Source organism: Dermacentor andersoni, chromosome 6 (genome assembly GCF_023375885.2).
Source record: "Dermacentor andersoni chromosome 6, qqDerAnde1_hic_scaffold, whole genome shotgun sequence".
In the NCBI taxonomy this organism is placed as follows: Eukaryota; Metazoa; Arthropoda; class Arachnida; order Ixodida; family Ixodidae; genus Dermacentor; species Dermacentor andersoni.
The window spans coordinates 63,843,630-63,868,615 of record NC_092819.1 but is presented as its reverse complement, the minus strand read 5'-3'; the positions used below and the strand labels follow the sequence as shown (position 1 = coordinate 63,868,615).

The window sequence follows — 24,986 nt, the reverse complement described above, 5'->3', positions numbered from 1 at the left end:
TACTTGCATGTCAGCGCAGTTTGGTCACGCTGGTTTTTACGAGAATTATTTGACTTTCCTTTGCTCTTCGAGAAGCTGTGCATGGTGTCTACAGCTTCAAGTGATTGTAGCTGTGGCCTTAGGTCCTTTTGCTGCTGTTTGATTGTTGCCGCCATGTTGCGAGCAGCGTTGACAGCGGCTTCCAGAGTAAGCTCAGCATTAAGTTGCAGCTTCTCACTTACCTACGTGACTGTGGGACCGACCACGAGTCTATCACAGATCAGTTCCTCTTTCAGGGCGCTGTACTCAGAGGCTTCAGCGAGCCTGAAGAGTTCGGTGATGAACATATCGGCTGTCTCATGCACGTCTTGCTTCTGGCTGTTGAACTTTGCACACTCGTATATCATGTTCATCCGTGTCAGGAAATTTTTTATGAACAGTTGCATTACTGTGTTGTAGTCGAGTTTCTCAGCATCACAGAGCCTGAGCAAGGCTAGGACGTCTTTGGCTTCACGACCCATGGCATAAATGAGTGTGCTCACCTGCGTCTCGTCGTCGTCTTTAGTCTGGAGATAGCTCTATAGCCCTCCCTTCTCGTGAGCCACTGTTTCTACTCCTCGGGCTGCCGAAAATCAAGTTTATCCGGCAGTTTGACGACGAACGAGTTTAGTGGAGCTGCGTGCTGGGCTGTGGACACTGTAGGTGAAGCCATGGGTAGCAAAGTTTCGTATTCACCGCAGTGCGCTGTGATGTAGACTTCTACTTGCGTGGTGCATTTCTCACAGCGTTGTCGAGTATCCCACCGTTGCCTCCATGTCATGGTCGGGTGACGAGCATACGTGATTGACAAAACGTAAGTGTTAACTGGAACTGTTTACTAGGTTGTGTATGCAAAACAAGCACGGCTACATGCCGGCTCGGCTTACACGGTCTGGTCCGCTCTCCCAGAGGCGTTGTTCCGCATCTTACATGCCCGTGTACATAGCGCCATCTCGTTGCGGTAGCTCGCATGACACAGTGCACCAGTGTAACTCAATGGACAGCAACTTCAAAAAAAGTATATTTCAGAAGGCTGCCCAAGTTTAAACAACTCTCAGTTAACGTTAAGGCGATTTGCCCTCTTATTAACATGCACATTTACGCCACTAGACCATAACCTCATTGCTACATTATAGCACAGTTTTGGTCCGAATTAAAACACTGATATAACACAGCGGAAAAGTTACGAATAAGTGCCATAAATACGAAGAATATTAGAAGGGCATACACTATCATTCTTGCTAACTGCTCATTTGTTGAAATTCTGGCAGTCTTCTGAATTATAATTTTTAAACGTGCTGCCCATTGAGTTATGATAATGCATTGCGGTGAAATTTGATAGATGGCCACAGAGCCAATTCAACATTTCAGTTTCAACCACAGCTAGTTACCCCTATGCTTTTCTTGGCTTCATTGCCTGCTGGCTTTATATGGTCGTGATTTTAAAAAAATGAAGCCCGTTTTCCTTCTCATTCATTCATGCGAGGGTTTGAAACCTCACAGCTTTGATGCCTTTAGGTAGCATGCATGGGTTTATTAGCCACATGCCTGCTCTCTTCAGTTCAGGTGTTACGCGACACCATCGTGCAAAAAAAGATGTTCCACATCTGCCCACCATGGCTCTAAATGGCGCTGGCTAACACTCCCAGGGCATAAATACCATAAATACCCAAGTTAGCACAATTGGTAGTGCATCGCGTGTGTACTGCAAAGGTTGTGGGTTCAGTCACCACCACAGACAAGGTCCTTTCGTCTGCTTTCATGACTTTCTTTCAATATTTTCTACATTTCAATCTCAACCACAGCTAATTACACCAACGCTTTTCTTGGCTTAATTGCCTGCGACCTTTATATAATCAGCAAAAATAAGGTTACAAGAAAATTAAAATAAATAAGTGGAGGACAGGGTCATCGGTGTTCAAAGAAGCACCTTCCTTTTTGTATCGTTAACCAACATGTGCGCCCAATAGGTAACTCCTCTACCTGCACATCGAATGACAATGCAAGAGATGCAGCTGGAACCCACAGTCAAATATATGTACAGCATACCAATGCATCTCTCCACCGAAGGTAGTGAAGAGCACAGGTGCCTGTAGAGTTGCGTGCCACGGTTCCTCTTGCCAACCCATGGAAAGGAGCATAAGTGATGCTGTAGAGCTTGCTCCTTCAAGCAGTGTTCAGGTATCCATTCATAATCCTGCATGTAGTGTCCAATGTATTGTAGATATCAAGACAGCTTCAGTCCTGCAGCAAATAAAGTGATCAGTTCTAACCAAAATGTTGAGATGTAGACACTTTGGCAGGCGGATGTTAAATGTTGAAGTTTCTGGGATGCCAGTGATAATTTCATTAAACATTATATGGGCCACTCATACAGGGATGGAAGCAGTCAAAGAAGTTTTGGAGCAGCTCTGGGAGGTTGCAAATTTGACACACTGGAGCATGAATTGCCCATTTTCGAGCAGTAAATGCATATTTACATGAGTAGCTTGGTAGAGGTCAATGAGTGAAATACAGGTATATGAAGAAAAGGTGTTCCTTATTTTACTTTACAGAGCACTATTTGATTATGGCAGATCAGTTCTGTGGAAGTCTGCAAGGCAAGTAAAATTCATGACAGGAAAAATTTTCACCCACCCTACTTTAGCATGAAGCTACGAAGGAGACCTGTACAGGTTTCTCGGAAACCACCATTAAATTACATACTGGATATGACAACTAACTGTGGCCAAGAAAAAAATTAATGAGTGCTTTCCGTGAACATCACCCACTCTATGTTGATAGGTTTATGTTTGTGCTACTCAAGTTTTTTTTTTTCCATTGTGAACAAGCAATTAATATGTACTTGTAATGAATGTTTATTTCCTTACTTATCGAATATGGTGCCAATGCAAAGGTTGTGGAATACGCCGAGAAATGACCGATAACAGCGTTACAACGACCTAGTTCATGTGTGGTCTTTTTTTTTTCCGACAAAAAAAAACAAACAAACAAGCGAATTTTTCTTTAGAAATTCACGTGACAATACGCTCCGCATCAGTAATATAAGTGGTCTCAGACAGAAACAGTGTCATCAGTGCACTGCATATATTATGAATGTGCAAACCTGGGGCACAGTCTTGTAAAGGTTCGCAAAGCGAACTGTTACCAAGATCGCGCTACTTTGCATTTGGTAGGGACTGTACTTGCACGCCAAAAACTGCTGACATGTCGAGAAAAAACTGCAGCTGCTCTTTCCCAGTGCCCCTATTTGACAAAGTTTTTGTAAAGATTGATGCAATAGTGCGCAGAAGCATTGTCATGGTAAAGGCAGTTTATTTTCACCTTTTATTTATTTCACGGGCTTTCATTCTCGTGCCTTCACAAATCCTAGGCTGTCTTAAATGCTGTTACCGGCCATTTGTAACCATCATACAAAGCTTTTCACTGACATCTCATCGATTAGGTAAATCAAGACACTCATCAGATACAGTGAACACCATTCAAGTAGTGCACTCTGGTAATTTTTCATTCTTGGCAACCTGCAGTTGAGATAGCAGAATATTGCAGAATAAATGTGAAGTGACGTAGTGGTCATTGCATATTTGCGAGTATTTTATATCTGTTTTGACACACTGGTTGGAAAAAAAGACATGAACGGGCATGTTAATTGCCCTTGAGCTATGGTATACAAGTTTCCCTTGTTGTGCAAGGGCGTCTACATTAGACAGACGGGAAGGGGTATCAATGATTCATAATAAGGTTAGTTACAGCGCAACCTAAGACAAGGACAACAGAAGGTACAAAATGACGACACGGCGCTGTTTTGTACCTTCTGTTGTCCTTGTCTTAGGTTGCGCTGTAACAAACCTTAGTATGAATCCCAACCAACTGGCCCAACTTGCCGTTCTGATGCAGTATCAACGATTGCTTGGGCGAGCATAGTTACAACCTTCATAAAAGTTAACGAAGTAGGCCCCTTGCCATGCATTGCAAGACTTGTGGATGCAAACTAGTTTTTTTAAAGAATGTGTCATCATAGGATGCAGTTACATTCAACTGATGCGCGAGATTACTGATCAGGCTAATGCCATTGCCAAATACGTTAGGGTGTGCGTGAGTACACCCTCCTTATCTTTATCAGGCAAGGAACTTTACTTTCTAAGTTGGTCGGCATGTTTTCAGTGAACTGCAGCCGTCTGCTTCTTGTAAGGTTGTTGTTTCAGTTGTTTTTCTCGTGTGTGCTATGAGCGGCGCATATAATGTGCAGTAGGGTCGTGGAATAAGACCAGTTAGAAGTTAGTGCTCATCTTGTCACCTGTACTTTTTCTTCCATACTCAAACTGAGTTATGCTAAAGCAAGTTAAGAATCCATTCAGTCAGTTTGTGCCTTCGAACCAGTTCACCTCCACAGTGCACAATGATGCTATTATAAAGGGACATTGAAAATATTGTTTATTTTCTTTGAATAAATAAAGTTTAGTATGAAGATTCACACTGCATTTTGCAAGTTTTAGTTACCCTAGTATAAATTTGTATTCTAGAATGTGAAGGATGAAAACAAGCATTTCCAACCTTACACATTTCCAATGACATCTAATCACTACAACTTAGAGGAAAGGCGCTACGATCTCAAACAGTCGCAACTTCTATCCGCGGTTGTTGTATATAAAGGCATTACGCACCGAGAGAATATGGTCAAATCTTAAAGCTAAAACTACGGTAAAGGCTTGTACCAACACGCTTAAACAAGGGAGAACATTTCAAAACACATAGTGCGGAGGTAAAAAAAATAGATCATGGAGTTTTACTTGCCAAAACTACAATCTGATTATGAGGCACGCCATAGTGGGGGGACTCCGAAATAATTTTGACCACCTGAGGTTCTTTAACGTGCACCTAAATCAAAGTACACGGGTGTTTCTGCATTCTGCCCCCATCAAAATGCGGCCGCCGTGGCCGGGAATCGATCCCACGACCTCGTGCTTAGCAGCCCAACACCATAACCCCTAAGCAACCACGGTGGGTACAGTGCACAGCTGTGAAAATTTTTCCTATACCAGAAATAAGTTTTTGGCCAGGGGCTCAAGAACCGGGGGAATCGCGCCCTGTCTGGCGCTGTTCACAGTGCCACCTCAGCCAACTGGCACATTTGCACGCGAGAACGAGAGCACCAAGTCCGGCCATGACTGGTAAACCCATATGACGATACATTACCAAAATATACAGTAACTAAAACAAAAGGACGCGTACAAACGAGATGTGTCCTTTTTATTCAACTGACATATAATCTTCGCGCCTTCTCCCCCTTGTACGATATAGAGGTTACACAGTTCTGCTTATTCTATCGTCTTACATCATGCATGCGCACTGAGCACATCAATACGTTCTGGATATCGCAGAAGCCGTTGTTCACGGCGTGAGACTCACGATAGCGAAGTCAAATGCGATCCTTCTAGAAATAAAGAAATTGTTTGCCTGCGACAAACTTTGCAAACAAGAAATAAAATACGAGCTTACCAAAATGCTTCGTCCAGGTTGGTGGCGGCACGCAGTTCGTTGGCGTTCACCGTTGCGCATTACGCTGTGTTGTTAATCACGCCGCCCTCGCTTGTAGGCGTGAGAAGAGCATCAAAGTATTATTCTTTTCTGTCAAATACTGCTGCTTCGTAAGTACAAATAGAAAATTTTGAGTTGTCAAGCCTACCCCAGCATACTGGCACATAACCGCTTCCCGCGCTCAAATCTCGCTGTGGATTCGAATTCGCGCTGCGTGCATTTCGATGAGCTGTTGGGGCGCCACCTAGAAGAGTTTGAATATGGACAAAACAAAACAAAGTTCTAACGTATGTCCGTCTAGATTATTTTATATTTATTTATTTAAGATATAAGGCACATGCTGTTTAGAAAATACTCACGGCAAACAATGTTTCAGTTTAGTTTCTTTGGCCCCTCGGCCCCTCCGATTTATGTCCATTGTCACCTGGCCTGCGGCCTTTAAACGATATTCCTTACATATTGTGGCTCAATGTCGAGGACATTAAACCTTGTTGAATGGGGTTTAAATGGAGGGACAATATTTCGTTTTGTAGAGTATTGCTGCTGGGGATAAAGCGAGAAATATAGGCTGCTTCTCGTCGGCAAAAGGAGCCGGACGAGCAAGTCACGAAATGCAAGAAAACGAACGGCTTGCATGATTACTAGTACAGTCTCGCTTGGTTGACCAGTGAGAAACAGCATAATTAACAACCTAACAAATACAATGGACAGCCGCCAAATCGTTGGTCAATTAGACATGTTAATGATGAGTCAGAGTGGTTGTTATTTCGTGTATGTCCGTTTGTAAACGTGTTGTGCAAAGCTTCGTTTATTCGATGTTGTGCCCCATTTCCACCAGAAAAAGAAAGAAAGAAAAGCGGCGTGTTTCTGTTGACGCGGCACGTGCAAGTGAAACGGATTTACGGGCAAGCCGCGCGTGTCACGTTCACACATATATCGCTCAATAAAGCATTCCGGCGGTATCGATCGACATACCGGCCGCACCACTGGTGGTAACGGCTATAGTGGTACCGGTGGTAATAAGGGGAGCCGAAAGGACCTAGAACCTCAGGGCACTACAAGAATATATTTCATGGTTTCACACCTGCTTACTGCAAAAGTGTACAAAGTACATGCATGGTATAGCACTGTACTCGTAATGCAAAAATAAACGAATTAAAATTAATTTGTAAACTAAGAAACCAAGGTGAACCTTCAATAATTCACGAACAGGTAGGTTCACACTCAACTGACTCATGAAACAGTATGCTAGCTGTGCCAAGAATCTTAATTAGTCGAGCAATTAAGGGTGGTGACTGTCATGTGCAATGCCTTGGGGAAATGCATGCAGAAGTAGGACAATAGCTGTTGCTCTGTCTTTGCTCATGCCCTATCAACTGATTAATCACTTATTTATTTATTTATTTTTATTTTCACATACTGTAGTCCAATTGGGCTATCGCAGGAGTGGGTTTGTACATTGCATATAACAAAATATTTTTCTGCACAAATCAACTTCAATGCCTTAAAAAACATGATAACTTCGATATAAAAGATACAATCAGTATAATAAACGCAGCATGAATCAAGTAAATACAATGATTTTTCTAATTTACCTAGTTTCACCTGGGAGTAAGTTCCATTTTTCAATTGTATGAGGAAAGCTGTACTTAAACAGGTTAGTATGCAGTTGAAATGGAGCAAGGTTAAGTTTGTGGCTATTCCTAGTAGGTTTCAAATTATCAGGAGACAGATAGTTGTTCTTTAATGAGTAGTGTGGGGTGTTATTTGAATTCTGCAACAATTTAAGGCATTCATAATCACGCCGCTTGGACAGAGGTAGTAAACCGATTTGTTGTTTATTTAAGTCATTATTCCAAAAAATTGGAGAGTTGGAATTTCCCCTCACAAGGCACTATTGGCAATAAAATCACCTACAGTGCTTGTCGAATGGGTGCCGCAGTGCTACAGTTGACCTGCAAAGACGGGGCCGAACCCCTGCTTAGAAAATGGAAGAGAGGCCGAACTCTCTCGAGCCCTGGCTAACTTTGAGCACTGACTGTGTTGAGTGGTATACTATATATTGTACTACCACACAGTACAATGATGTATATTAATGATTAATACAGTAATATTATGTATATAATAATAATAATAATCATAATAATAATAATAATAATAATAATGATTCAGATCTGCTACCATATCTGCATCTCCTTCCTTCATGCTACAGAAAATGTCTATGGAATTCTTGCTGTCAAATCAATAAATATATACTTCAGAGCATTGTTGCGTTGTTGTGACATCACTGGAAACATCACTTCACAGCATTAAATCTTTATCGGTCAAACCTGTGCTCAGAAAAACATGTGGCACTCAAAGCACAACAACCCAGCGGCGAGCATGGTGTGTCAAGCGCGTCACATGACTCGTCAAAGGTCGTAACATAATTGCTGGTGCTGTATATATATATATATATATATATATATACATACCTTCCGCAAAGTACAACACTATTTGCATCTCACGTTGACTGATATCTTTCAATTGTTAGTAGGTGAAATGCAATCCACAGAAAAAGGATAAACAAGTGTATGCATATCTATCAGTATAATCACGGAGTATCAGGCTGGGCATCAACCAAATTGATTCTTAATATCTGTAACTGTGGCGAGGAAAGCATATGTCGCCTTGACGAAGACAAGTCCACTTGTTGAAACGTTGGCTCCTGCTTTCATCTTGTTCTCGGTTTGCTCATCGTCTTGAATTTCCATTTCCTGCCTTCCCCATGTTTTCCCTGGGTTTGTATACATGGTATTTTAACACGCAGCCTAAAAGATTGCAGATTCTTCTCCTATATGCATAGTTGGTATATAATTGGGAATCAGCAACACACTAAAAAAACGTTTTCTTCTAGCATAGCACTGAAGCATACAAAGTTGAAAATTTACTGTGCCTACCTGGGCGTCATTTCACATATTTAAGAGGTGAATCATTTTTCTTTGTGTACATGTGCATTGGGCTAGCTCCCAGATCAAACTATATGCCATCAATCTGCACAGTTGGCACAGTAGGAATTCACAAGACAAATTTTAGCAGAGTGCACCTTGTTTACACTTTTCTGCATTTCTGTATGCAAGATATAACACTACAATTTCCGCTGAAGATACTGTGCTTGTTGTGCAGGCCATGTTTTGATGCTAATGGATGGCACCTGTATAATCATGTAAGACTTTTGTGAATATATTGGCACAGCAGCACCTTCTGTTATTTTGTATGTATATTTCTGACCAGCAACACAACCAAGCAGAGGTATATTGTGCTGTAGGCAAAACAAGTGGCCACTTAGATTTGGCAGCTCTAGATGGGCACATCGCATCTAGTCGTTCCTCACCCCACTTTAACATTTACATTTCACCAATGGCAAAGGACAATGTTGGATTCCGTAAAATATCCAATTTCAAATGCACTATGGATGACTGACTTTTGAAAGAACAATGAAGTGATGCCTGGAAACCTGTGTACCAACTTTCTTCCCATATTAGTTACTATAATGCCTTACAATGTGTCTTAAAATTCTTCACATGGTGCACCTAAATTTGGTGCTAGAGTGGAGAGGAGTGCAGTAGTTTGACTTTACCTAGGGTAGCAAAATGCCTCACAACACTGCTACATCAAAGTAGCAGTGTTGCAGCGCTCAACGGTGCCCTTAAAGGCTTCAGTTGCGCCCATCACATAACAGGGGCAGGGGGAGTACAAACATAAATGAGATTACAAAGAAATAGTTACAACAAATAATAGGACAAAGTACAGAACAAAGGTATGCTAACATTGTTTAGGTATTAAGAAACAGAATGTAAGAAATCATAAGAATTGCAAAACAAAAGTTATGCACACAGCAAAATAAAATGTTGAAAATATGCATGCACACATAAACTACGGTATTAATACAGGTATTTATTAGTAACTCACAAAAACAACTAAACAAGAATGTAATAAAAAAGGCAACTAATTAACAGTGCGTAGCACGTCGTAAAATTTTAATGTCAGATTCTGTGGCAATATCAGAGGGAAAGCAGTTCCCTTCAGTGATGGCGCAGGGTATAAAGGAGCATGCATATTGTAACGTGCGAGATGGTGTACGCTTAAATATGAGGTGGTGATCCCGGCATGAAAATACGACAGGTGGTGACTGAAAGAAATCATTGTGAAGAGAAGTACGATTATAAAGTTTGTCAAGCAGGCAAAGACGCACTGATTTGTGGCGAAGGGATAGTGCTTGTAAATCAGTACGTGCTTTTAATGATGACACGGAAGTGTAAGATGAATAGTCGGAAAATATGAAGGTGAGCAGCCCAGTTTTGAACAAATGCAATCTCGTCAACAATGTTTACCTGCCAGAGTGCTATATTAGCGATGCGTATTCGAGCTTTGTGTGGATTAGTGTAGTGTAAGCAAGTTTATGTATGTTGACAAAAGCATGCTTTAGGTTTAATTTGATGATGCCAAGAGAGTGGTGAGCTGCTGCAAAGATGGAGTAAATGTGGTGGTTTCATGCTAAGTCGTAATGTAAATGAAAACCTGTGCTGGTAGTTGAATGTTAAACTGGGATCTTCGAAATAGTCGATGACTTGTGAATTAATAATGTGTTCCATAAGTTTGCGAATTGTACTGGTTAATAATATTCATTGGTAGTTAAAGGGTGATAAACACTCGCTGGATTTGTAGAATGGGATGACTTTAGCCACTCACCAGTCTTAAGAATGAACCCAGGGGGTATGTTGCGACACTAGCTGGGACACATTCTTGAGCAGCTTGTTATTAAATTTGCTGTGACCTGTTGTAGATGAAGTTTTTAATCTGTTTAGTAAGGTAAAAATGCCCGACCCACTAATAACAATTTCAGACATGTCAGATTGCATGGGGAAGTCAGGGCATGCAGTGATGTCTTCACATTTGGACACTCAACAAAACATGTCATTTAGTAACTGCACACACTATAACTCAGGAACTACATCACCACCAGAATTAGGATTATGTCAGGCTGTGAATAGGGGTTTATTACGTGCCATAATCACTGTTATTCATAATAAATCATAGCTGTAAACCTGTTGACGTGTGGATTTTAGTAGCATCTGGCATTCTTTGTCACATAATATGTATCTTTGCCATGTCTTGGCTTTTTTTTTATTTGCCATTCTATAGAGCGCTTCATTTTATTTATGAGGTGCTGCAGGCGTTTATTGAATGTTTTGTTGCATCTAATGCTGAGAAAAAGGACGAACATTTTGATAAGATTTGCAAAGGTGGCTCTAAACATAACCAGTTCTCTTCAATAGCTCGACTGTGTCTGCAAAGGTGGCTAATTAACGATTATGCCGAGTAATGTTGGCCCTATTGTAGCACCTAATGTGTTTAGTAGTGTTTTCTTTTTTGTTAAAGAGAAGTTAAGCAGACCTACTATAACTGCATGATCAGACAGCCCGTCCAGGTGAGTAATGCCGGAACAGATTAGAGGATCGCTGGTCGAGATGAGGAGGAGGAGGAATAAACATTTATTTTTGAAACAGTATCCCGGGTTAAGCCCCAGTTCTACTCTAGGTGGGAGGTCTCCTCATTCCAGGAATCCTCTGGCCTTCGCTGCCTCCTTGGCCCTGGCGACGAGGTGTCATTGTTGCTCCAGGCCCTCGGAGACGAGCTTGGCCTCTCACGTTTCAATGAGGTCCTCGCTTTCTTGTCTGGCGTTATATTCTTTCGGTGAAGGCGATGCGTCTGTATCTAGATGCCATGGACACTCGAGGATCAGGTGCGCCAAGGTGTATGGTAAGCCGCACATTGGGCAGCGGTATCCTTGTAGCATTGGGCATAGTCTGTGCATGAGTATTTCCTTGTAGCATTTGGTATAGTCTGTGCATGAGTATTCCGTCGGTGTAAGTGTTACTCTGTAGTCTTCTGAGTGTGGTACTTTCTTCTTCGGTGAGCTTTGGGTGAGGTGGTGGGTGCAGCCTGCGTTCCAGCCTGTGATATTGAAGGATCGCTGAGTAGGTGATGGGTACGGTCTCTGCCCCTGCTGATGCAGACCGGCATCTTGAGAGTAGGAAGGGTTGGCCCGGCAGGTGTGGCCTCGGGCCACGGCGTGTGCTGATTCGTTCCCCTCCAGCCCGTCATGCCCAGGAACTCAGGTCACGCAGGTGTAGCGGATCGAAGCGCTGTCGTGCTTCAATATCTTTAGTGCTTCTGTCGACACTAGACCCTTAGCATAGTTCCTGACAGCTGCTTCAGAATCGGAAAGAACTACAGCTGCGTCTGCACGTGGTAGTTGCTAGGGCGATCGCCGTCTCTTCTGCAGTCTCAGAGTTTTGCGCACGGACTGTGGCAGACGCTAGCTCTCTGCCCTTAGAATCTGTGACGTTCAGGGCGTAAGCATTTCTTTGCGGGTATTTGACTGTGTCGGTGTATCTGGCATCCGGACCTTGCCTGTGTCTTTGCCGTAGGGCATCCACTTGGGCTTGTCTTCTTTCCTTGTGGTACAATTGGTGCTATGCACAGGGATTTGCAGATGTTTGGAGGAATTCTTTCTTTTCAGTCCGTGGTGGCCTATAAAGGTTTCACTGTAGCTCAGCCGTTGCAGCACTGATCTCCCGGTGGGCATGAGCTTAAGTCATTCTAACTGACTGGCTTTACGAGCTTCGGCTAATTCTTGCCAGGTGTTGTGTATGCCCGTCTTGAGAAGTCTCGTAGTCAAAGCCGTAGATGGTAGGCCCAGGGCAGTTTTGATGGCTTTGCATATTTGAATGTTAATTTTTTTCTACCTCTGCTGAGATCTAGAATATTGGCCAGTGTACATGATGAACAGGTTGGGAGAGTAATGAGTTGAGGTAACATGAAGTGTAGACAGGAATGAAGGAAAATATGCCATTGAGCGTGAGCAGCTGTGACAGATTCTGTTGTCCAGTTAATAATGGAGAAATTAAAATTGCCATAAATGATCACAGTAGAATGCCAAAATAGCACATGCACTTCATTTAGAATGTTTTGAAACTCGCTTGAAAATGCACAATTTACATCCGGAGGGCAGTAGTATGCACTTATGAGAACATTCTGCTTGAGCATTGAAGTGAAATGAAAATGTGCTCTAGGAATGAACGAATGCCATTTGGAACTGCAAGAATTTATTTTTTTAAAGCTATGAGCATGCCACCTTCTATGCAGTTGCATCATTCACAACAAAAAGTGTTGCATGAAGATGTGAAAAGAAAAATTTTATAGGAGATGGTATCGTTTAGCCACGTCTTGATTAGTACAAGAAGAGATGTCACGCATGAATCAATGAGTGATGAAAGTGACATATATTTTGACATCAAACTTCAACCTCTAGTGCATAAGAATGACAGGTTTGTAGACGTGTTATGGGTGTGTGGTTGCATAAACTGTCAGTTTCCACACTTGCATAAGATGAAGGTTTGGCTTGTCATTCTTAAAGCATGCTGAGACAGACGCACTGCACAATTTATTTCCGAGTCCCAAACGTATGTGTCGTTGTTGACCAAGAGCTTGTTAAAAACCAAGCAAGCTTAGTGTGAGCTGTCTCATACTGACTACAAATTTAAAAAAATTAATAAGAAAATAAATATATCTGTCATCCTGATTGCTGATTTGCTGTTCCTAAGTGATGGAGTAGTGTGAAAGTGACATATTTTATTTGTACATATTGTACTCAACCCACTGCAACAGTAAAAAAAAGGAAAGAAAGGAAGGAAAATGTAATTTTGTGAGATTATACAGATGGAGCATCCTTCTTTTTTTATGCTGAAGTAAACAATCAATATATGCACATGTGAATACGATATATGTGCATGCACTAGAATAACTTTCACCAGTCATATTATGTCAGCAAGACAGCAAGGTGGGCGAATTGGTTAGGATTTATCTTAGTTTTGGTAACAGCTAGCGCAAAGGTACGATGAGTAGAAAACGTTATTAAATACACGAGCAGGGCTGTTAATGGTTTGTGAACACTTTTCTGTAACGCTATGTGTTATATCCGCTTCCACAGCGACCAGGCCGGCATGGATAAGCGTAGTTTATGATTGAGCTCTTCCTTGTCATTTGACGCGCTGATAACCACGACTTATTACAATACGGCAGTTTCTTAACGTTTGCTAATCCGGCTTGGGCAAAGCTCCCGTCGTTGTGTGCCACCTCACGTCCGCCGTACGCGGTGCCGGCCGGGCAATAATAGATTGACTTTTGGATGGTAGTACGCTCGCTGCGTGAGGGCACGCCGCAGGTGAAGGGCATGGGAAAATAGCCCATTCTTACGACGCGGGGTTCGGTATGTGACCTGTGATTAGCCCGAGGGTTCAGATTAACTGCGTAGCTGTTGCGCGGCCCAATGCTTCGCGCTGCCCGATTGTAGACGGTGGACATTGTAACATATTTTAATTTCGCTTGCGTTTCGCTCGCGCAAGAACTTTCCACGACTCGCTGACTTCCCGTCTGTTGCCAATGAATGTTCCCCGGCCAGACGCTCCTAGGTCCAAGCCCGGCCCGGGCCCGAGTCAGCAATTGCTTGGCCGCCCCGAGCATCCTTGGACCGAGTTTGGCATATGCGGCCGACAACGCTTTCTGTCTGGCCAGCGCTAGTAGTAAAATCGTGTTTTGTCAACAATTAAGTTAGCGTGTTGACGGTACGTGAAACGTCGATCGCTTCCGTATCACAGCTCTGTTGGCATTAGCCTTTTTTTCTTATTGTGTTACACAATAGGTGCGATTGCGATCACTTTATTCCGACGGTTATGCTATGTAATGATAGAGCAGGCAGGCCGGATCGAGGTGCCGTACTCGCTAGGGCCTTTCCTTGCCGTGCTGCGCGTACACTATCAACGATAGGTCGTTTATATGGACGGTAGGTAATAATAATAACGATAACCCCGAGAAAGGAATCCATTGACATACTGGCCCTGGAGATAGGTTCATGTTTGCCGAGTCGCACCGTATGTATGTATGTATGACTCGGTCGAATTGGCACGTACAGTTGAGAGGCTCTCATGAGATATGCTCGCCGACGACATGCCGATGAAGTGCTGTTTAGTATTTTTCTCGCACGCAACTATGTAAACGAACTTCCTATTAGCGTGTAGACGAATGATGAGGGCGGCATATAGGTACAGTACCGTACATATTCGCCTGAAGAGGAACATTACAAATGTGCACATGGTATTCACATTTTATTAATTTAATGATGATATATGTGGGCTGTGTGGACCTTTAGGGTGTAGTGTAATATGCAATGTAGGAATGAAGTATTAAGAACACAACAACAAAATTTCTTGTCATATGACCAACTGAGTAAAATCTGCTTTTCAAGTGAACAAACATACCCCACAGGAATGCCACTTGTAGCTTTTTCAACTGAGCTACCACATTTTTAGTCACATATGCAGCTAGGGTATGCAATCCAATTTTAGAACATGGCTTAATTAGCAAAAAGCTTTCATAATCTTGAATACAGTTAATGCATTAGAGGTGCAGCCTTAGTTACTGTACACATTGCATAATCTGCACACTGCAGAGCATTAATTTGCATAATTTGTTTTGCACTTTCTTCTGCATGTGGCTGCAAGCCTTTGTTTTCAAGAGCGCGCCTAGGAAAGAAAGTGTTTGTGTTTGGTTTGGATGATGCACTTCGGTGGCCAAGAGAAGAAACATGCAAATTATAATATTTTTTTATTAAGATAGCTGCATTGGACCAGCAGGACCTACCTTTCATACCATGATTAGGGCAAGACAGATGGCACCTGACAAAATCCAGAAAATGTATCATCCACTCTGAGTAATTGGTGAGCAAACTTCAATACCCTGAGGGGCCAGTGAGCCTTGGCTTTGGTATGACAGGAACAGTCTTGAAAATACCAAAACATATGTGCATAAGGGACAGGAGTTGCCTCTGTCTGAAACCCACTGATGACTCCATTATAAACGTAAGCAGCAGTGCTTGTGCCATGCTCTGCTGCTTAATTTCAGAGAGACTAAGAGATGAACGAAAGGCATAGATAGAAACATTGAGAGGAGCATTATTTATGTTCTTTTGCAATATCATGCTGCAATTACCACAAATTATAAACACTGCAATAGTTGTCTCTAGCTTGCTCATTTTAATAATCGTTCCATTCACAGTCTCAACTCAACAGCATAACACAACATATTAACTTATTGCGCTAAAGTCTGAGAGTGTGTTGGTTACATATGCTACATTTGGTTACATTTACGTATACTGGATGAGTGAGGGGCATATGAACACACTTAGTGCTGCTTTCCAACTGAGATTATTCAATCCATTGAGCAACCTGACTTTAAACTTTTGCAGGTGACTGTTCAAGTCAATGCACATACATTTACCCACATCTACTGTTTGTTCTATATTGATTTCTCTTTTACGAGTAATCACTGTGGATTATAAGGGATATTACAATTAAACATTGAAGGCCATAATTATGAAAATAATATGGCCTTTGAAAACAAAAAGCATAGACAGGCCATCAAAATGACAGCAAAAATAAAGAATAAATTAATTGTTTGTTTAAAAAGAAGCCTAATAAGCTTATTAAATCACCCATGACATGCCTCTTAATTGGCTCTTGAAAGTTGAGCTCCAAGACTGGCATGCTGTGTATATCACTGACAGTAAGCACCAGACTAGCAATACCAGAGTAACAGGGGAATCACCCATTGCAATCACCTCTGAAAATTTAGTCAATGGAGTTAGAGAGCTCTTCTAAATCACCTTTCTAGCAGCGGAGTAACACTGTACCATTTTGGAACAATACATTTGTGTTTCTCTGACATGACCCAAATACCTCAAATGGATCCCAGTACATATGGGAGAAGTAACCACGAATGGCCCTCCCAACCTCAATGAGAAGGCCGACCGAGCCGCGCGAGAACTAATCCACCGCGTCTCGGACAGTGACGGCACAACACCCCGCAACCCCCGGGGAAAGGGGAAGGACAGCGGGGAGGCAACGACAACGAAGTAGCGATACGAAACAACAGGCACAGACTGGTCACGTACCACGACATACTGACACACTATACGAAACGAGGAGAAACATACCCACAACCCCGCAAACAACTCGACAGGTTTCAAGAAACAGATTGGAGGAGGTTGCAAACCAGAATATTCCGAAACCCAGTACATTTAGACAGAGTAAATTCAACACAATACCCAGACGCGAGCTGCAAGCTCTGCAAGCACGAACCCGCATACAATGCACAGATCTCATGGAAGTGCACACAGATCAGATCGATATATCTAGAGGACAAGATAGAACAGGACCTTCTCGAGGAGCGATAGCTAAGCGCTCTGACTAGCTCGGAACTACACGACCAACTATGGGCTATCCAGTGGGCCCGGGCAGCAGTGGAAAGGCTATGCCTCACCGCACATAATGCCCGGGTGGCCTGAGCCTGGGCTGGAAACCTTGCAGATCCTTTTCTCATTAAAGTTATTTCCGTACGTCCCTCCCTGGTTCAAAAAAATTTACCTTCCTAAACGCCATGTGCATCTTTAGAGGCATGCCTTATAGAGATACACTGGCAATTTAATCTCTCCCCCATGGATGCTAAAAAGTCTCAAAAGGCAAAATGCTACTCCCTGATAGATGCTTCATATCAAAGAACATTTGCCCTTTTTACACACAATGCTTTGTTTAAGGTCACATTCAGAGCAAGTGAAAAGCACAATTAGGCCTATAATTCCCTGCCTGTAATGATACTTTGTACAAACTTGCTGTGAAACAGTATTGCATGAAGCTACACTGACTCTCTACAACTGCAGAAGATTACTCTTTTCATTCAGGCAGCAGTGACATTTCTTTCCATTCATAATAAGCGAGTCAAGATGCCTGTGCTCACATTATTAAAATTACGTATTTCCTGATAATAAATTGCAGTTAAGAATACTGCGTCCTTGACAGTGCTTGCAAAATTGATGCAGCAATGGCTGTCAAACTTGAGCGTAAAAGCATGTGTCGCATCAGAGCAAACTTTTCAGGGTAGAAAGACGGTAAGTGAGCCTGGCACAAGAGGTGCGGGTAGATACATGTTCTTGATGTTGTTGTGTTCTTTGTTATCTGCCATGGCATTGAAAAGGCCAGAGATGTGTCCCTGTACCTAGTGTAAGCAAGCATTAAAAGTGAGTAGTTGTGAAGCTTGTGTATCTTCTGACAAAGCTATGTGGCTTTACTGTCTTGCTTCAGCTGCTAAATGGCACTCAAGGAATTGGTGTGTCTGTATTTGGGTGAAGTTTGATAAAAATGAGGCTGCCTCATTGGTGTCATGTGTGACTTTACCGTGTACCAGCCCCGTTCTGCATACTCTTGTCATGTATGGTATGAAGCTCAAGTAGAGTTGCAGACATCCATTGTAGATTCCTTATTTTTATAAAAAGGGAAGTACTTAAGGCTGACTGATACTATGCTTCCATCTCTTGTAATAGCAGCGTCTGTACAAAATACATTGGTCCAAAGGAACATCAGTGTACAGCCGTGCCATGGCCTTAAGTCTGTTCTTGCACCCAAGCAATCAGAAGTGACTGCAACATGCAACCTCTTTAATTCAAATGCTCATTCACATTGAATTAGCAATGCTGCCGTGGTGTTCACCTGGGCATGTTCTTGAGCGAACAGAGGGAGAGCAGCTATTGCCCTCATCACGTTTTGAATAATGATCTCAATCTGGTCCCTCTGCTTCAGTGAGGGCCAGTAAAACTGAGCCTGATAAATAATATGTGGCTGGAGTACAGACCAAACAGCATTACTGGCTATTTTGGTACAATCTTCTCCACATTTAGATGCAATCCTTCATATCAGGTGGAAGGTTGACATTGGTGTCTTCTTTATTTTGCCTAGCCAATTTGATCTTGTTCCGGATTGGCGAACATCGAGACCAAGGATCCGTACTTCTATTTCTTGTAACAAGGACCAGTGCCGGTAGCCAGGAATATATTGGTGCATGTGTGTGGGGGGGGTGAGCATTGTCTGCACATTGTCCTATGCCAGGTAAACAGACATGTTGGGTTCGGGGGCAAGGAGTTACGTTCCCGGTGTAGAGCATGCTGCAAAGCAATGTCGGTCTAGCCTGGTGTGGTTGGAAACGCCTTTCTCAAACTAATTGCCAATAATTGTTAGAAAGCTATATTGTGGCTACTTTTCCTTGCAGCAAGGTGTGTATTGTCCAAAATGAGTGATGCACGAATGATGGATGTCGCTGCACCTATTGCTGCCTGCAAATGTGAGCCACCATTCAGGAGCACAGCAGTACTGGACGGTAGTGCTAGTAAATTTACATAATTAGCAAGGCTTCAATATGCATACCCTGGAGTTAAATGTCAATATTGATTAAAATGGCTGTGACATATGAGTAGGCTTTGTTTTTTGTGGCCATTATCTGGCTTTCGCGCACCCCCTGGATGGGCTGTATTATTCTTGCATCCCTCTGACAAAAAACATTTGCTTGTGAGTACTTCTTGCTACCTTTATTACTGATTTCTTTTCTTGATACTCAGATCCCTGTCTTTGCAATGTGGCCTCTGGCTGTTTATGTTCTTAGGAATGCAGACTTGTATGATGTTAACATATCTGAAAAGAAGCAGTATACACACTGAATACTTGAATGATAGAAAGCCACTGCTGTAAAATTAATGGTCAATCTCGGAAAGGGTCACCTGAATTGGCCACAATGAATAATTTATTGAAGCTATAAAAGCTGCTTTTCTGAATAAATTTTCCAAGACAAATACAGCAATATGCATGTCATGTTTGACGAGAATTCACAATTACCTGAAGCATATTTGCTTTGAGAATTAGTCCCAGGTGCCACAAGCACACTTGATGCAGAAGCTTGAAAGCAGTACAGTGACAGCCACACACCTCTACCACGTGGAATAAAAAAAATCCCAGACGGTAGCACACTACTCACCCAGTTAAAAAAACAAACACATGTTGTCATTTATTGAAATTGCTCTTTATTTTTAAAAGTTCAATTCAGAACAAGTTACTACAGAGTGTATTAATGTTTATGTTGGTTTTCATATTACATACCCCTCTGTGGCAACAAAATGCTGCACATACGCAATCAGTCATGCATGCCCTCCTACAAAGAGTGAAATGGAATCTGAGTGAATCAAGTGACATGTGGCTCATTTGTAGTTGTAGGTAAACTTGATGGCTGATAGCACTAAGGGCAAGTAATAGTAGTATAAAGTTTATTTCTCTTAGTGGTTTGGGCGGTCGGTGCGTCCCTCAGTCCAGGGCTCCACTGATCTCTGTGGTTTGCTGGGCTTGATCGAGAAGAGCTCTCTGGCTCTCTACATCTTCACTAGCAAGCCAAACATCCCAGTGCCTGTTACTTGGCACTTACGCCATAAGGGGCGAATTGGAATTTGGAGGCTGTAGTTTATACGTTCATGTTACGTGGGCAAGAGTTGGCAGCTCCTCGCACCAAGAACACATACTTTCATAGAATGCAGGGTGTACCTTAGTGAGTATTTGTAGGTGTAAATATGTGTTAGTCTGTACACAGCGCGAATCCCTGGCCTGTTCTTTCATAAGGTTGGAGTGCGGGCGGCTGTATTTTTGTCTCTCCTTTTCCTGGTTTTCGAAGTGTCGTGTGGGTCAATGGGAGTTCCTTGAAAGGACTGACTAGTGCTCGGATGCTTATTGCTCGAGCAGTTCGGTCCACCCTCTCATTTTCCTCGAGTCCAGAGTGCGCCGGGCACCAAATTACCACCTGGTGCAATTCTGTGAATTTTGTATGGGACGGTACCCGTCATGCACGAACAGCATGCTGCCTTAGAGTCCATCATGGCCAATGCAGATTGTTTCTTTTGCTTCTGCATCTCGAAAGGCCAGCGCTATGGCTGATGCCTCCACGGTGCAGGTTAAAGGGTTCCGAATGGAAGTTGTTATCCCTGTGGACCAATTGAAGGCCACTATTTTGAATTTGTCTGTTGCCACTCTACATGCATCTGTGTAGTATACGTCTGGATTTCTTTCACATTTCTTTTGTAAAGCCTTTGATTGCGCTTTTCTTCTGCTTTGGTGGTGTTCCGTGCTCATATTCTTTGGGATTCGTGAAACTAGAATTTCCTCTCTTGTTTGTCTGGGTAGCAAAACTGTTTTTTCTCAGCCATACTGCGCTATCAGGGGATATCCTGCCTTTTGTAACAGAGCCTTTCCTTGTTTTGTAGAATTCAGATGTTCTCTCTGAGGCATGACCACATGCCGTGTCATGTTCTTCATATGTGTTGTGAATACCAAGAGCCTCCAGCTTTTTGGCACATGTGTTTTTGGGAGCCCTAGCTGCCCTGATGATGGAGCTCGATCACTTTAGACATTTCAGCCATATTTAGTTTTTGAAAGGGGAGGCTATAGGTCACCCTGCTAATAATTAATGCTCGCACAAGTCTGACTGCCTCCGCTTCTTTGAAGCCTCTTTTTTGTTTTGTGACTCTGTGGATCATTTGTGCCACATTCCTTGTCCTTTGTCTTAATGTTTCTAGCATGTGTGATGCCCTGCTGTTGTCTTGGTACAAAAACTCAGAATACATTCAGGTATGTGGACACCAAGGGCAAGAAACAAGGAAGGAAATTGAGATTGGCTGGGTGGTTTCTTTTGATGCAGTGAAACGTAACTAAAGTCCAAGTATGCATTCACACGACATCTGCACATGAACACGTTACTAAAATACATCAAAGCCTGACCAAGCAAACAAATTCGCAGGCCTATTTGAATTTATTCCATTTGTCCTTTTCAGCACTGGTCAAACGTGCAATACATGACTATGAAAACACAGTTAGTGTCTGTATACAAAACAAAAAAAAAAGAAATTGTAGGCTGTAACTGCCTGAAACTGTGATTTCTAATGCACAAACCTTTGTGCATAGACAACTTGATACAAGGAAGTGCTGGTACAGATTTCCCAGTGAAAATGCATGCAGTTTGAAGCTTATTTCACAAAACTGACAAAATGAACATAATTGTGTGCACACACTGCGTGCCTCCATTTAACACAGAAACAGGCTGGCTGTTCGCATTGTTCATGCTGCATAACAGTAATTTGCCGCCTTAAAAATAATGTTGCTGTGACGCAAATCGCTCCCAGTTGAAAAAGACAACAGGAGTTCCTGTCGCAACTACGGAAATTTCTGTTGTACGACAGAAGTTCCTGATGTTTCTGTAGTTGCGACAGACATTTCTGACATTATGACAGAAATTCTGATGTCCCAACAGAATCATCCTGTCGTGAAGACCAAGAGTTCTGAAGTCGCAACAGCAACTTTCTATCGCAACAGCGATTCTGACGTCGCAACAGGAACTCTCTGTCGGGACTACACATTTTCGGTCGTGGCGTTAGAAATGTGCCACTTTCTGTCGCAGCGACATAATTTCTGACGCCGCGACAGAAGCGCTTTCAGTCGCGACGCTTTAAAATTGTATGTCAATTTCGCATCGGTGGTGTACCCTGTACTTTTCTCTTGCGCGGTATTCAATCGTGCTTCTCTGAAGCCGGCAATGCTGATAGCACAGACACCGGTATTAAAGTCGAAGTGGCCAATTGTTATAATTGTGCCGTGACGACGAAGCACCATAAATGCCCTACCGGCCTCCTCAACATCGGCCGCTGATGAAAATCATATCATCTGCGGGAATGGCTGCGTATCCGTTTTGTGTTATTTGGTAAGATGTGGCACACAGGCCTGTGGACTTACATGTGCCGTTACACTGACACAGTTAACTTCCCAGAAATATTGCATAAGCTTTTACAAAGCGAAAAAGAAGTTTTGGGTTGTTCCACAAAGTTGCGTGAAAAGCTGTCTCGCTCGGGTCTCATTATTCTGGTACAGCGCTGCCGAGAGATGCCAGTATGCTGTCAGAATGAACAATCATCCACGAATGTTTATGTAGCTATCTTGCATTGAACACAGAATTATATGCGCGCTCAAAAGTGCAGAGCGAGAGACAACTGTCGAAATTAGCAGTAACAACCTAACAGTGTCCCCGGTCACCGTTGTCTATTTCTGTATTTCTTATTTAATATGGATATCCTACAGCAAAATCGATGTTCTAGCACTACACAATGTACCTGTCGATGGTAAGAACACTTTTACTTTTCTAGAGATGCGGCAGTTGACGCGGTGGAATGAAAGCGCCTGTTGACTCTTAAAATGCAAATATAAACATAAACGCAAAGTTTTGTATAGCTAAAATATGCATCATGGCGCATGTTCGGCGTGGCGTAGTGGTAAGATGCTGGGCTCGGGATGCCTCAGTCCGGAGTTCGAATCCCCTGCAGGCCGGTTTTTTTTTCCTTTGTTTTTTTTTTCTTTTTTCTACAAACAAATTTACATAGCCTTAAAGCGGTCTCTGTCAATTTTTAATTCAATATTGATCAAGAACTACAGGACGTCACACTACGGACAACAGAACGACAGACTAAAATTTCCTGTTGTGTTTTTCAAGTGGGCTGTCACAACCTATATCGACACTTAAGGCGAAGTGGTTATCATACACACCTGATGACGAAACTCCAATACTCTTTGACCCGCCGTGGTTGTTATAAGCGTCCTTGGAGTTGTGCTTAGTATTAAGCACGAGGTCACAGGAACAGATCATGGTTCTGACACGTAAAACACGACAATTAAATTGAAAAAGAGAAAGAAAAAAGTTGAAACGTCTCTTTTTTGTGCGGCACTGGCTTCTTGAGTTTTATTGAGAGGACCGGTAAGTCTCAACACCGCGACATAAAAGGTGTGAGCATTATGCGCATAGCGCAATGCTTCCGCGCCGTACTCACCACCGCAGCTTGAAAAGGCCGCGTCAAACATGAGGCAACTGGGCAAGCGGTAATCCGAAACGCGCCGTTTCCAAAAGCAGTCGACACCGTACGCGGTCCGATTTTGTGAGGACTGTGGGTGAGGTTTCACTAGCCGCTGTCATATCGTGGCGCAGGAGGGAATACCCGAGCACGGCCGCGCGAACCACGAAAGTGTATTGTAGTACACAGATCACGTCAAAGCGATGACTACGCGGTGGCCGATCACCGCCGTGCTGCGCAGTGGGGCAGGTAGCTTTCTTGTGAGGTTCCACACTACACGAAACACTCTCCGACGGCCGCCAAAATTACCTCGTAAGCACGCATATAGACACACACGCAGAACTACGATGAGCAAAACAGGTGCCGTCACCGGCGCCGACGACAGTGGCGCTTTGCGAGCTTTGCCTTCAGTTTCACTTTTAGTTGATGGGAAGACGAACAGAAGCGAGGACATTCTGCGGCCTAAGACGTCGAAGTTTTGCATGGTCTCGCTTCCGAAGACAGCTCGTCAGATGCCGACCGGGGGTTCTGGCAGCGCGACAGGACATTGTGGTCGACGAGACGAACAAAGCGTCTATTATATCGCCCTAAATAAGTTGGCTTGCACTCCGGAAATGTATAAATTTGCAGAAAGAAAAAAAAAAAGAAGAAGAACCACTTGGACAATATATCTCTCCTTTCTCGTTTCCTTCTCACAGATGTGTAAAAGAAAAGAAAATAACGCATAAAATAAGAAACAGAACTCCGTTTACGCTAAAGGGAGGCCTGTATCTTCTAAACTCCCTCTTAAAAAGGATGTAGAATTGAGGTTCTGTCTCCTTCTTTCATCCGCATTTTGCGAGGGAGAGAAATGGAGGACGCTGAGCATTTCTACACCACTCTAAGGGAGCACGGTTTTCAGGCACGTAGTCTCAAGGGAGGTCACATCCCTTAAAATGCCTTTTTCGGCTCATTTCCGTTTACAGTGTAGGGGCACCGCTATGGTTGGCTTGGCGGCGGTGTGACCGTAGGTAGCCCTTGATGAACTAGCATCTAGTACTCTAAAGGTGCTACATTCTTCGTTTTCTTTCATTTGTTTTCCCCACTCTAATGTTTCAGGGTCCCTCCAATGGGCATGCGGAACGTGGGCCAGTGGTTTTCGTGCGTACGCGCGCTTATCCTCGAGGGACAGCCTTGGGCAGAGGTGCCCGCGAGAGCACCGGGCAAGTAATGGAACGAGACACCACCGCCAGTGTCCTCGAGTGAGTCTGGCAGACCTTCCTATCTTTTTTTTCTTTTTCTCTCTCTCTCTTCCGCCGCCCGCAGCCATATAGACTGCGGCTCTACAGCGCTCGTTCGTCGTCGTCGACGTCGGACGAGGAAGCGACGTTCGGCCAACGCCACCAGCGGTACCGCCGCCGCGCGCCCAGCAACGCATTCTATCGCGCGCAGGACCTCAACCTACATAAGTCCGCTATCCGTCTATAACGCGCGGGCCGCCCCTGACACTCGCTTCGCGCTGTGCCCGCAGCGGGCTTTCTCTTTCGCCTGCTGTGTTGCGGTCTCACGAAACCATAAGTCCAGTGACCTTCCC

At 43.3% G+C, this 24,986-nt stretch overlaps 2 long non-coding RNA genes across 7 annotated transcripts in view; one reads left to right on the top strand and one right to left on the bottom strand.

The window, feature by feature from the left end:
- LOC126522746 (uncharacterized) overlaps window positions 1–24,986 on the top strand; it is a 785,183-nt gene that overhangs the window by 183,131 nt on the left and 577,066 nt on the right. For all 6 annotated transcript variants that reach the window (XR_011895173.1, XR_011895179.1, XR_011895176.1 and 3 more), the window contains exon 2: window positions 24,512–24,654. This is a non-coding gene — a long non-coding RNA (uncharacterized lncRNA). The remainder of the gene's footprint in view (window positions 1–24,511; window positions 24,655–24,986) is intronic.
- On the bottom strand, window positions 8,250–15,363 carry LOC129382500 (uncharacterized). The gene is made up of 3 exons (XR_008610593.2): window positions 15,301–15,363; window positions 10,288–10,372; window positions 8,250–8,332 (listed from the first exon to the last, which is right to left on the bottom strand). It is a non-coding gene; the product is annotated as an uncharacterized lncRNA (long non-coding RNA).